The sequence below is a fragment of the Trichomycterus rosablanca genome, chromosome 14, assembly GCF_030014385.1.
Source record: "Trichomycterus rosablanca isolate fTriRos1 chromosome 14, fTriRos1.hap1, whole genome shotgun sequence".
In the NCBI taxonomy this organism is placed as follows: domain Eukaryota; kingdom Metazoa; phylum Chordata; class Actinopteri; order Siluriformes; family Trichomycteridae; genus Trichomycterus; species Trichomycterus rosablanca.
The window spans coordinates 29,597,124-29,610,423 of NC_086001.1; the positions used below are offsets into that span (position 1 = coordinate 29,597,124).

The following is a 13,300-nucleotide window of genomic DNA, read 5'->3' on the forward strand; positions in this document are numbered from 1 at the left end:
TATTTGATTATTTATAATGTTATAAATGTATTTGATTATTTATAATGTTATACATGTATTTGATTATTTATAATGTTATAAATGTATATGATTATTTATAATGTTATAAATGTATTAGATTATTTATAATGTTATAAATGTATTTGATTAATTATAATGTTATAAATGTATTTGAATTTTTTCTGCTTCAGAACTGAACAAGGATTTCTGCTGCTCCTCGTGTCCACGTTCCTTTACAACCCAAAATCAGCTCCACAATCACATCAAGAGCTGCAACCATGATAAATATGAGACTCTGGTGAAGATTAAGACTGAACATGAGGATCTGACGCCCACCAGAAGCTCCAGTAATCAGCAAACGTCCTCTGGTACTGTCAGCATTAACACATCTCTCAGTCCCACACAGGAAGAAGGAAACGTCTGCTCACAGTGTGGGAAGAGCTTCAGGTGCCTGAGTCATCTCAAAATACACCAGCGCATTTACACAGGAGAGAAACCGTATCAGTGCTCACAGTGTGGAAAGAGTTTTAATGAACAGAGTAAGCTCAAAATACACCAGCGCATTCACACTGGAGAGAAACCGTATCAGTGCTCACAGTGTGGAAAGAGTTTTAATGAACAGAGTAAGCTCAAAATACACCAGCGCATTTACACAGGAGAGAAACCGTATCAGTGCTCACAGTGTGGAAAGAGTTTTAATGAACAGAGTAAGCTCAAAATACACCAGCGCATTCACACTGGAGAGAAACCATATCAGTGCTCACAGTGTGGGAAGAGTTTTATTACACAGGGTAATCTTAAAATACACCAGCGCATTCACACTGGAGAGAAACCGTATCAGTGTTCACAGTGTGGCAAGAGTTTTAATACAAAGAGTGAGCTTAAAATACACCAGCGCATTCACACTGGAGAGAAATCGTATCAGTGTTCACAGTGTGGAAAGAGTTTTAATAGAAAGAGTGAGCTTAAAATACACCAGCGCATTCACACTGGAGAGAAACCGTATCAGTGCTCACAGTGTGGGAAGAGTTTTAATCAACAGGGTAATCTCAAAATACACCAGCACATTCACACTGGAGAGAAACCGTATCAGTGCTCACAGTGTGGAAAGAGTTTTAATAGACAGAGTACTCTGAAAAGACACCAGCGTGTTCACACTGCAGAGAAACCGTATCAGTGCTCACAGTGTGGAAAGAGTTTTATTACAAAGAGTGAGCTTAAAGTACACCAGCACGTTCACACTGGAGAGAAACCGTATCAGTGCTCACAGTGTGGGAAGAGTTTTATTACACAAAGTAATCTCAATAAACACCAGCGCGTTCACACTGGATAGAAACCGTATCAGTGCGGAAAGAGTGTGGAAAGAGTATCAGTGTGGAAAGAGTTTTAATGAACAGAGTAAGCTCAAAATACACCAGCGCATTCACACTGGAGAGAAACCGTATCAGTGTTCACAGTGTGGGAAGAGTTTTAATCAACAGGGTATTCTCAAAATACACCAGCGCATTCACACTGGAGAGAAACCGTATCAGTGCTCACAGTGTGGGAAGAGTTTTAATCAACAGGGTAATCTCAAAATACACCAGCACATTCACACTGGAGAGAAACCGTATCAGTGCTCACAGTGTGGAAAGAGTTTTAATAGACAGAGTACTCTGAAAAGACACCAGCGTGTTCACACTGCAGAGAAACCGTATCAGTGCTCACAGTGTGGAAAGAGTTTTATTACAAAGAGTGAGCTTAAAGTACACCAGCACGTTCACACTGGAGAGAAACCGTATCAGTGCTCACAGTGTGGGAAGAGTTTTATTACACAAAGTAATCTCAATAAACACCAGCGCGTTCACACTGGATAGAAACCGTATCAGTGCGGAAAGAGTGTGGAAAGAGTATCAGTGTGGAAAGAGTTTTAATGAACAGAGTAAGCTCAAAATACACCAGCGCATTCACACTGGAGAGAAACCGTATCAGTGTTCACAGTGTGGGAAGAGTTTTAATCAACAGGGTATTCTCAAAATACACCAGCGCATTCACACTGGAGAGAAACCGTATCAGTGCTCACAGTGTGGGAAGAGTTTTAATCAACAGGGTAATCTCAAAATACACCAGCACATTCACACTGGAGAGAAACCGTATCAGTGCTCACAGTGTGGAAAGAGTTTTAATAGACAGAGTACTCTGAAAAGACACCAGCGTGTTCACACTGCAGAGAAACCGTATCAGTGCTCACAGTGTGGAAAGAGTTTTATTACAAAGAGTGAGCTTAAAGTACACCAGCACGTTCACACTGGAGAGAAACCGTATCAGTGCTCACAGTGTGGGAAGAGTTTTATTACACAAAGTAATCTCAATAAACACCAGCGCGTTCACACTGGATAGAAACCGTATCAGTGCGGAAAGAGTGTGGAAAGAGTATCAGTGTGGAAAGAGTTTTAATGAACAGAGTAAGCTCAAAATACACCAGCGCATTCACACTGGAGAGAAACCGTATCAGTGTTCACAGTGTGGGAAGAGTTTTAATCAACAGGGTATTCTCAAAATACACCAGCGCATTCACACTGGAGAGAAACCGTATCAGTGCTCACAGTGTGGGAAGAGTTTTAATCAACAGGGTAATCTCAAAATACACCAGCACATTCACACTGGAGAGAAACCGTATCAGTGCTCACAGTGTGGAAAGAGTTTTAATAGACAGAGTACTCTGAAAAGACACCAGCGTGTTCACACTGCAGAGAAACCGTATCAGTGCTCACAGTGTGGAAAGAGTTTTATTACAAAGAGTGAGCTTAAAGTACACCAGCACGTTCACACTGGAGAGAAACCGTATCAGTGCTCACAGTGTGGGAAGAGTTTTATTACACAAAGTAATCTCAATAAACACCAGCGCGTTCACACTGGATAGAAACCGTATCAGTGCTCACAGTGTGGAAAGAGTTTTATTACAGAGAGAGCTTAAAGTACACCAGCGCGTTCACACTGGAGAGAAACCGTATCAGTGCTCACAGTGTGGAAAGAGTTTTATTACACAAAGTAATCTCAAAACACACCAGCGCATTCACACTGGAGAGAAACCGTATCAGTGCTCACAGTGTGGAAAGAGTTTTAATGAACAGAGTAAACTCAAAATACACCAGCGCGTTCACACTGGAGAGAAACCGTATTAGTGCTCACAGTGTGGGAAGAGTTTTATTACACAAAGTAATCTCAAAACACACCAGCGCGTTCACACTGGAGAGAAACCGTATCCGTGCTCACAGTGTGTAAGGGTTTTAATCAACAGGGTAATCTTAAAATACACCAGCGCATTCACACTGGAGAGAAACCGTATCAGTGCTCACAGTGTGAGAAGAGTTTTATTACACAAAGTAATCTCAAAATACACCAGCGCATTCTTACTGGAGTGAAACTGTATTGGTGCTCACAGTGTGGAAAGAGTTTTAACATACAGAGTAATCTCAAATTACACCAGCGCATTCACACTGGAGAGAAACCGTATCAGTGCTCACAGTGTGGAAAGAGTTTTAATACACAGAGTGGTCTGAAAAGACACCAGCGCATTCACACTGGAGAGAAACCATCCCAGTGGTCACAGTGTGGAAAGAGTTTTAATTAGGGATGCATCAATACTATTTTTTCCCAACCGAGTACAAGTACATGTATTTTTGTTCTTGCCGATACCGATACCTTTTTAGAATTATGCAATCTGGAGCATTATGGAATAGTGTAGTTTTTAGAGTAAATGAGTGCAATGGAAAAGTTTATTTGTTCCTTTGAGTACACGCACTGAACAGAAACCAACGGTCTCACAAATACCGTTTTTTTTTAAACAAAAACACGTGAAAAGTGACGAGAAGTTTAATGATACCACGTCCAGAAATGCATGTCAACAAGTAGCGAGTGATCAGTGTTTGTGCGCTGATGTGATGAAATTAAGGAGGAAAAATAAATGAATCTGAGTGGATTTGGCAACACGAATAGCATGGATTGTTCTGTAGTGAGTTAGAGGTTAATAAATATTTTTGCAATGTTGGTGATTTGTTGTTATGTTTTGTAGAGAACGATCAGGTCAGAAATACTGTAAAATGTGTGTGTGTGCTGGTGTATTCTGATATAAACTATATTATCCCCCTGTCCCACCTGTTTACACTCCTCTCCTGCGTTTCCCCTCACACCGTATCCTGCGTTCTCATTGGCTGTTCGACATGTCACTCATTCCCAGCCAAGCGCTCGGCGAGCCGGTCAGATCGAGTTGCTGGATAGTTCACACTTGGTGATCGAGAGCCGAGTTTTAGGCACACGGTATCGGATATTTAGTATCGGAGCCTCGTTTGCGAGTACGAGTACAAGTTAATGAGCGCGGTATCTGGCAAATACCCGATACCAGTATCGGTACTCATGCATCTCCAGTTTTAATACAAAGAGTAATCTCAAATTACACCATCGCATTCACACTGGAGAGAAACCATATCAGTGCTCACAGTTACCCCTTTTCCACCAAAAGCACCATGGTTCTTGAACCGGTTCTGTTCAGGTTTCTCAGAACCTTGGTGTTCTGTAGAGAACCGACGTGCGTTTCCACAAGTTTACGCCATCATCTGTGGGTGTTACTTAACGAAAGTTAAGAGTAGTAATATCATGGCGGAGCGTGTACAATATGTGTGAGCATTTGTGCTGTTACAGATGTTTGTTTTTATGCAAAAAGCATGGATCAGCTGTCGGTGATAAGAAGACGTGACGTGTTTGGCTCACTTGTTGTTTTCTTTAGTTCATTGACGTGAGAAGCGTTTCGCGCTTCGCTTTCACCGAGACTCTCAGTGCAAATAACCGATTTGATCAGTACTGCTATAAAACATCACTAAAGTTCCACAACATGAACATCCATCTGTGTCAAATAACCATCAAATCCAGTCTAAAAGCTCCACATGTATCTGTGTTTGGCAGGATTTACTTCACGTGTGGTGTTTATGCAGCTCAGGGTTCTCGGGAGAGTCAAAAAGCTTCACGTAAAAAATAAAGTGTAAAGTGGCTGAATGTACTAAAATACAACATAGAAACACGATTACACGTTATAAGTGCACTGTACTGCCCAAATTCATCGCTTAGTGTTTTAGTATAATAAGCCACGTTATGGTTTATTTTTCACGTTAAGCGTTGTTCGTTCTGTCCGGGTCACTTTTACCGCGTCATATCACACACTTCATCTTTTTAAAGGCACTTTGAAAATATCAGCAACAAAATCCAATCAGGTGAATTTTAAAAGATAAAAATGCAGCATTAAGCTCCATACGAGACACCAGCAGACGCCATTGTTGCTGTCGCTATGCTGTACAACATGACACACCCACATGTGACGTCACGGTTCGGGCTGAAAAACCAAGTATTCTGTGGGGCCAGATTGAAAAAAATTGAACCGGTTCCAAATCAAGTTCAGGAACCGGAACGGAACCGGAACCGGTGGAAAAGGGGTAACAGTTTTAATCAACAGAGTGCTTTAAAAATTCACCAGCGCATTCACACTGGAGATAAACCGTATAAGTGCTTACAGTGTGGAAAGAGTTTTAATACAATGAGCGAGCTTAAAATACACCAGCACATTCACAGTGGGGAGAAACTGTATCAGTGTTTACAGTGTGGAAAGAGTTTTAATCAACAGAGTCAAAACACACAAGCGCATTTACACTGGAGAGAAACCATATGGGTGCTCACAGTGTGGAAAGAGTTTTAATATACAGTGGGGCCAAAAAGTATTTAGTCAGCCACTGATTGTGCAAGTTCTCCTACTTAGAAAGATGAGAGAGGTCTGTAATTTTGAGAGACAAAATGAGAAAAAAAATCCAGGAAATCACATTGTAGGATTTTTAAAGAATTTATTTGCAAATTATGGTGGAAAATAAGTATTTGGTCAATAACAAAAGTTCAACTTAATACTTTGTAACATAACCTTTGTTAGCAATGACAGAGGTGAAACGTTTCCTGTAAGTCTTGACCAGGTTTGCACACACTGTAGCTGGTATTTTGGCCCATTCCTCCATGCAGATCTCCTCTAAAGCAGTGATGTTTTAGGGCTGTCGCTGGGCAACACGGACTCCACAAATTTTCTATGGGGTTGAGGTCTGGAGACTGGCTAGGCCACTCCAGGACATTGAAATGCTTTTTACGGAGCCACTCCTTCGTTGCCCGAGCGGTGTGTTTGGGATCATTGTCATGCTGGAAGACCCAGCCACGTTCCATCTTCAATGCTGTCACTGATGGAAGGAGGTTTTGGCTTAAAATCTCACGATACATGGCCCCGTTCATTCTTTCCTTAACACGGATCAGTCGTCCTGTCCCCTTTACAGCCCCAAAGCATGATGTTTCAGCCCCCATGCTTCACAGTAGGTATGGTGTGCAACTCAGCATTCTTCTTCCTCCAAACACGATGAGTTTTACCAAAAAGTTTCATTTTGGTTTCATCTGACCACATGATATTCTCCCAATCCTCTTCTGGATCATCCATAAGCTCTCTGGCAAACTTCAGACGGGCCTGGACATGTACTGACTTAAGCAGGGGGACACGCCTGGCACTGCAGGATTTGAGTCCCTCTCGACATAGTGTGTTACTGATGGTAGCCTTTGTTACTTTGGTCCCAGCTCTCTGCAGGTCATTCATCAGGTCCCTCCGTGTAGTTCTGGGATTTTTGCTCACCGTTCTCATGATCATTTTGACCCCACGGGATGAGATCTTGACCCTCAATGGTCTTGTATGTATTCCATTTTCTTACAATTGCTCCCACAGTTGATTTATTCACACCAACCTGCTTGCCTATTGTAGATTCACTCTTCCCAGCCTGGTGCAGGTCTACAATTTTCTTCCTGGTGTCCTTCGACAGCTCTTTGGTCTTTGCCATAGTTGAGTTTGGAGTCTGACTGTTTGAGGCTGTGGACAGGTGTCTTTTATACAGATAATGAGGTCAAACAGGTGCCATTAATACAGGTAACGAGTGGAGGACAGAAGAGCGTCTTAAAGAAGAAGTTACAGGTCTGTGAGAGCCAGAAATCTTGCTTGTTTGTGGGTGACCAAATACTTATTTTCCACCATAATTTACAAATAAATTCTTTAAAAATCCTACAATGTGATTTCCTGGATGTTTTTTTCTCATTTTGTCTCTCATAGTTGAAGTGTACCTATGATGAAAATTACAGACCTCTCTCATCTTTCTAAGTAGGAGAACCTGCACAATCAGTGGCTGACTAAATACTTTTTGGCCCCACTGTACTTAAGCAGTTGCTACAGTCTGGGCAAATGGCCACCTATCCAGTCTAGAATTAGTATTGTTATGTTCATTTATGTGCTATTTATGTATTTTGCTTGTTATTGCTTGTTTGCTAATAAAATATCTACATATTGAACCTTAATCCTCGGTCTCATTATTGATTCCTGAAAGCTTCTGTCCTGTTTTTAGATAAATAAAAACACGTCCCAGTCAGTGTACTGAAGAGCAGAGAAGGCTACCGCTAGCCAGGTCTTTACCTGTTTTACTTCTGGTTTGTAGCAACTGGTGAGCGGTCTGTGTGCTGTAATCAACATAACAGAGGTGTGGTCTGAGTAGCCACAAAGTCCACATAGGAGTGAGTAAACTGACATAGTTCAGCTCACGTATGGCACTAAGGTAAAAGATATTTGGTATAATAAGAACATCAAGGTTGTGTTGGTTTATTGGTTAAAAAAGTCTCCATATAGATATTATATCACTAATTACACTTAGCCCTGATTGCTAAGTGAAGTTCTGTGTTCAGCTGTATTGAGGATATCAACATTTTCCTCAGGCATGTTGTTACATTTGAACAAAAAGCATCCATTTTTTGCTAAGCTAACAATAACTACACTTAGCATTGTTATTGTACTGGAATTCTGGGTTCAGCTATTAGTGATATCATAATATATCAATTGTTACACTTAGCATTGATTGATAACTGGAATTATGTGTTCGGCTCTATTGAGGATATCAACATTTACCTCAGTTCTGTTGGTACATTTGTTAAAAAAAAGTCTCCATATTGATAATATATCGCTAATTACACTTTGAACATTGATAGTTTGTTGATATTCTGTATTCAGATGTATTGGGAACATTAACATTTTACTCAGGTATGTTGGTACATTTAAACAAAAAGTCTCCATATTGCTACAATACAGAGGTGGAAAGAGTACTAAAATATTGTACTCAAGTAAAAGTACTATTACTTTAATTAATTTTACCTAAGTACAAGTAAAATTACAAGTCTAAAAATCTACTCAAGTAAAAAGTAACTCGTTTAAAATGTACTCAGAGTAAATGTTACTTATTACTTTTTTACTCCTGTGGAATGCAGACAGAACAAGTGGATATAAATCTCACAATAGTTGTTTTTAATTAAGATATAATAGAAGAAAACATGTTGATTCAACATTTAAAACATTTAGAAATGTGTAATGTGTAATTTTAGTACAGACCATCCCATAATACTTTTTCAAACTGTATAACCACTGAAGTTGGCATTAATTGTGGATTCTATAGACCAGACTTCTTTTCATCACCAACAAACACCAAACAACAATCATACTGCAGATCTCCTAACTCAACACAAGTCAAGGTAGTAGTTTAAAAGTGACAGTAAGTCTGTGTCTGTTTCTGTTACTTATTCTGAATTTTGTTTGTTTGTAAACTGTGAATTAGTTCTTATTGTTGGGAGACTATCTTCATTTAACATCTACAGAAACCAAAAGAACGTTCTTCCACTTTGGACAGCCGGTCTCTGGTGACTTATCAGGTGGATATTTGTGCTTGTAGGACTGGCTTGTTTTTCTTTTCTACAATGTAAGTTCATACCTTCAGGTTCATGTTATTTGAGATCTCTACATAGATTCTTCCTCATGTACAGAGAGACGCAGTTCAGTTTGAGAAGCTCACAGCGGGAGAGCGAGTGAGTCTGCGCGTTCAAATGAATCAAATGAGTCGATTCTTCAATCCGGTTCTTTAAGTCGAACGACAGGAATAGACTCAAAACAGTCATACACTAAGTTGATAGTACTCAGCAATGAGCAGTTGGAAGCTGAAGGAGTCGATTCTTTTTGATGAAGTCCAACATTTGATATGTTATACAAAATACTTAAAAGAGTCGGATCATTATTGTTAGCTGTCATTTACAAATACAGAGAGAAACCATCTCATCTAATACAAAATAGAATAATGTATAACAGTTTAATGATGCACCATACATACAGTGAAGCAAAACACAAAACCTCTAAACTTGTAAAAAGCTTCACTTAAATAATAATAAAATGTCAAAAATACATAAAATCAACTAAATATTATCTACATAACACATACAGCAAAAACATGTGAATGTGAACCCTGATAGCACATATACGTCTCAGAGACGTCTGGAAAAGGTCGGAACATCTTAAATGCATCGCGTTCCATTTAACTTGATCTTACTTTGGTCTCATCATCATCACCGCGTTCTACATATTGAACACATACTCATACACGTCTTTTTGACATCTGCATTATGCAGCGATTTTCACCCGAGCTGCAATTTCCCAGTTCGGATTCTGACCTCGTCGAACTTTCACACCATATGCTCACAACATGAAAAAAGTAGTTAGTATTGTATCCAGTACGCTGAAAGGTAGAATTATTACTGGTTTTTTTAACCTCTTTCTTAACTCGCACTTAGGACATAACTACACTGGGCGAGGTCGCAGAGCTCATCAGTTCATACAGGCAGAGAAACACACATGCAGCAGTTTCTGCAGTGGCCAAGCTGAATTGTACATATGACCATATGCATTTATTCTCCATTAGTGCAACTAGGAAACGTCATACTTGTCTAAACAGAGCTAAATAAAGGATCAAGTACATGTAAGAAAAATAAAGGTTTCTTTAAAGTTCATGGAAAGTATAACATTCGTGGATCTTATCTCTGCTAAGAAAAGTTTACAGACATTTGAATATTTAATCTAGTAAAAAAAATATTTACACACACACACACACACACACACACGTACATTAGACTTGGACTAATTGCAGCATGCATCAATTCACACCTTATACCAAGCCCTGAAAATTAGGTTGGAAATTGTCCAGTAGCTGAACAAGATCTTTGTTTACTTTTCATACTTCCTGAGTTGCATTACAAAATCAAAACAAAAACATGGATAACTCAGCAAAAGACTACTGTATCTGGCATTTGATGACCTGATGGACCCAAGTTCAACATCGCAAAACGAAAACGAAGCAAGACACGTTGAAGGTAAGCACACTTATTTTATTGCAAATAGTAACAGAAGTAGCATAGATCAATTTTTGCTCCCTCTCAAGCACATGCAAACACAAGTGGTTTTCTTTACTGATTTATTTGAAGTCTTCTTCTCACTCCCATCAAACCGTGAAAACTATTAAAATACAATTTTACACATACAAACCACGTTACCATATTTATACATAGTTCATCAATATTCATACATATTTATACATAATTAATTCAAAATATAAACAAAAAAGTACCTTGTTGGCTGCATGCTGCATGCTACGAAAGGAAATCAATCATCTTTAAGACTTGTCCATGTACTGCACCTTTAAAGTTTTAACTCTTTATCCGCGAAGTGTCCATGCCACTTTGTATAGAAACAAACAAACGTGCCGCGGTATGCGCTGCTCTATTTAGCGCAGTTTTCACACAACAGCCCAACATAGGTTTCAAAATATAGGTTTCAAATGTAACCACACAAAAAGCGAAATAATAACAAAACAAACTTACAAAACATACATATACCTACTATAATGGTAGCAGCTACACTCCCACCAAATCACAAATGTGAGATTTCTCTAAATACTGCTGCAGGTAAACAACATTTAGATTTTTCTCTATTGTGAACCATTCAGCATGAAATAAAATTAAACAAACATCACATCTTATTCTGCTTCAAGTAAGGTCACAAGCTTATGACATTGCTTACCAATAATCTAACCTTTCTTACCCTCTCGTCTAATCCTGGAAAAACTTCCACTACTCTGGCCAACTTCCATTCACTACGTGGTGCATGATCGTCCTTTAAAAGTACAATATCTTTCACTTTCAGATTTCTTCTATTCTTCTGCCACTTTTCTCTTGTTTGTAGCCCCAAAAGATATTCTTTTCTCCATCTAAGCCAAAAATCATTGGCCAAATATTGAACCCGACGCCATCTTTTTCGAAGATACAAATCTTCTTTGGCAAACTGTCCAGGTGGAGGAAAAATAATAGCAGACTTCATCGTGAGAATGTGATTTGGAGTCAAAGGTTCAGGTGCGGATGGATTGTTCAAATGTTCAATGGTAAGTGGTCTGCCATTAACAATTGCCATAACTTCATATAAGAAAGTTCTTAGAGGAACTATCAAGTCTTTGTGCGGACTGGTCGAGAATGGCAATAAGAACACTCCTGACAGTTTTAATTTGTCTCTCCCAGACACCACCCATATGACTTGCTTCTGGGGGATTCATTAGAAATTCGCACCCTAAAACCTTGACTCTTTCTTTATCCATTCCTTTCATGAGTTCTGCAAACTCTCTTTTAGCACCAATAAAATTGGTTCCTTGGTCACTTCGCAGCTGACGAACATTTCCTCTAATGGCAATAAACGCTCTTAAAGCATTAAGAAATGCGTCAGTGGTCATGTCATCAAGCACTTCGATATGTATGGCTCTTGAACATAAACATGTAAACAAAAGACCATATCTTTTAATATCCCTTCTTCCTTCTTTGACATGAATCGGCCCAAAGCAGTCTATGCCAGAGTAAGTGAATGGAGAAGTCGCTTCCATTCTATCTGGAGGCAAGTTACCCTATTTCTGTTCTTCAGTACGTCTTCTGTACTTTTGACATTTAACACATTTAAAGATGTGAGATGATACTGCACTGCTGCATCCCAGAATCCACCACCCATTAGCTCTTAATTCGTTCATGGTTATTCCACGTCCCTGATGATGAACCTTTTCATGAAAGTGTTTTATAAGTAAGGCAGATATGTGACTGTTCCTAGGAAGTATTGCTGGATGCTTCACATGTGGGTGTAACATAGCCTGACTTAGGCGACCTCCCACTCTTAAGATACCTTCATCATCCAAAAAAGGACTCAACTTGTATAACTTACTGTGTTTGGTTTTGGTAACAACATTCTTTACTTTCAGGCTCTTTATTTCATCTGGGAATGCTTCTTCTTGAACCAACTTAACAATGACAATTCCTGCTTCTCGTCTTTCTTCTAAGCTTGTACTTTCATTAGTTTTTTGCTTCTCACCTTTGTATTCTTTAACACGTCGTCTCAGTCTGGCAACTGCTTGTTCTACCCTTGACCAGTCAGAGAATTTCTCAAGGCGCTCTATTAATGATCTATTTTCCTTTGCCTTTGTGTTTAAAACAACAGCTTTACGAAGTTCGGGATCATCTTCCTTAACTTCTCCCACCTTGAGCTCTCTGTCAGGTAGTTCCTTCTGCCAGAGAAATTTTGGTCCAGAGAACCAATTGGAAGTTTTAAGTTGCTCTGCAGTTAATCCTCGAGAGGCATAGTCTGCCGGATTGTTTTCAGATGCAACATAAGCCCATTGTTCAGGCTTTGTGCTTGACCTAATTCTTTGTAACCGGTTGGCCACAAATACTTGAAACCTTCTGGCATCATTATTTATATAGCCAAGAACAACTGTAGAGTCCGTCCAAAAGTATTCTTGTAGATCTTCAATTTCCAATTCCTTACGGAGCATGTCACTGGTTCGAACTGCAACTACTGCTGCAGAAAGCTCCAGTCTCGGTATTGTTGTAACCTTTGTTGGTGAAACTCTTGATTTTCCCATTACTAAACAGCAATTAACTTCGTTAGACTCATTAATAGCCCGTAGATAGCTACACTCACCATACCCAGAGATGCTTGCATCTGAGAAATGGTGAAGCTCATACTTTTTGACGCTGCTAAAATCCAAAGGTAAGTAGCATCTTTGAATCTCCACTGTCGCAAGACTAGGTAGGTCTCTGATCCATGACTCCCATTCAGGTCTCAAATTTTCTGGAAGCTCCTCATCCCAGCCTGTTTTTTCTCTGCACATTTGTTGGAGTATTTGTTTTCCTAAAAGAATAAAGGGTGCAATAAATCCCAATGGATCATATACAGAGGCTACAGTAGAAAGCACACCTCTTCTTGTGAGTACATTAGACTTTACTTGAACCCTGAATTTCAATGAGTCACATGCGATGCACCACTCTACTCCAAGTGCTCTCTCTATATGTGGTAAGCTTAAGGCCA

The 13,300-nt window shown here is 39.5% G+C and overlaps 2 pseudogenes; one reads left to right on the top strand and one right to left on the bottom strand.

Moving 5' to 3' along the window:
* The window catches only part of LOC134326282 (zinc finger protein 850-like), a 151,292-nt pseudogene that overhangs the window by 90,814 nt on the left and 47,178 nt on the right, over window positions 1-13,300 (bottom strand).
* Window positions 317-4,178, top strand: LOC134326877 (zinc finger protein 208-like; annotated as a pseudogene).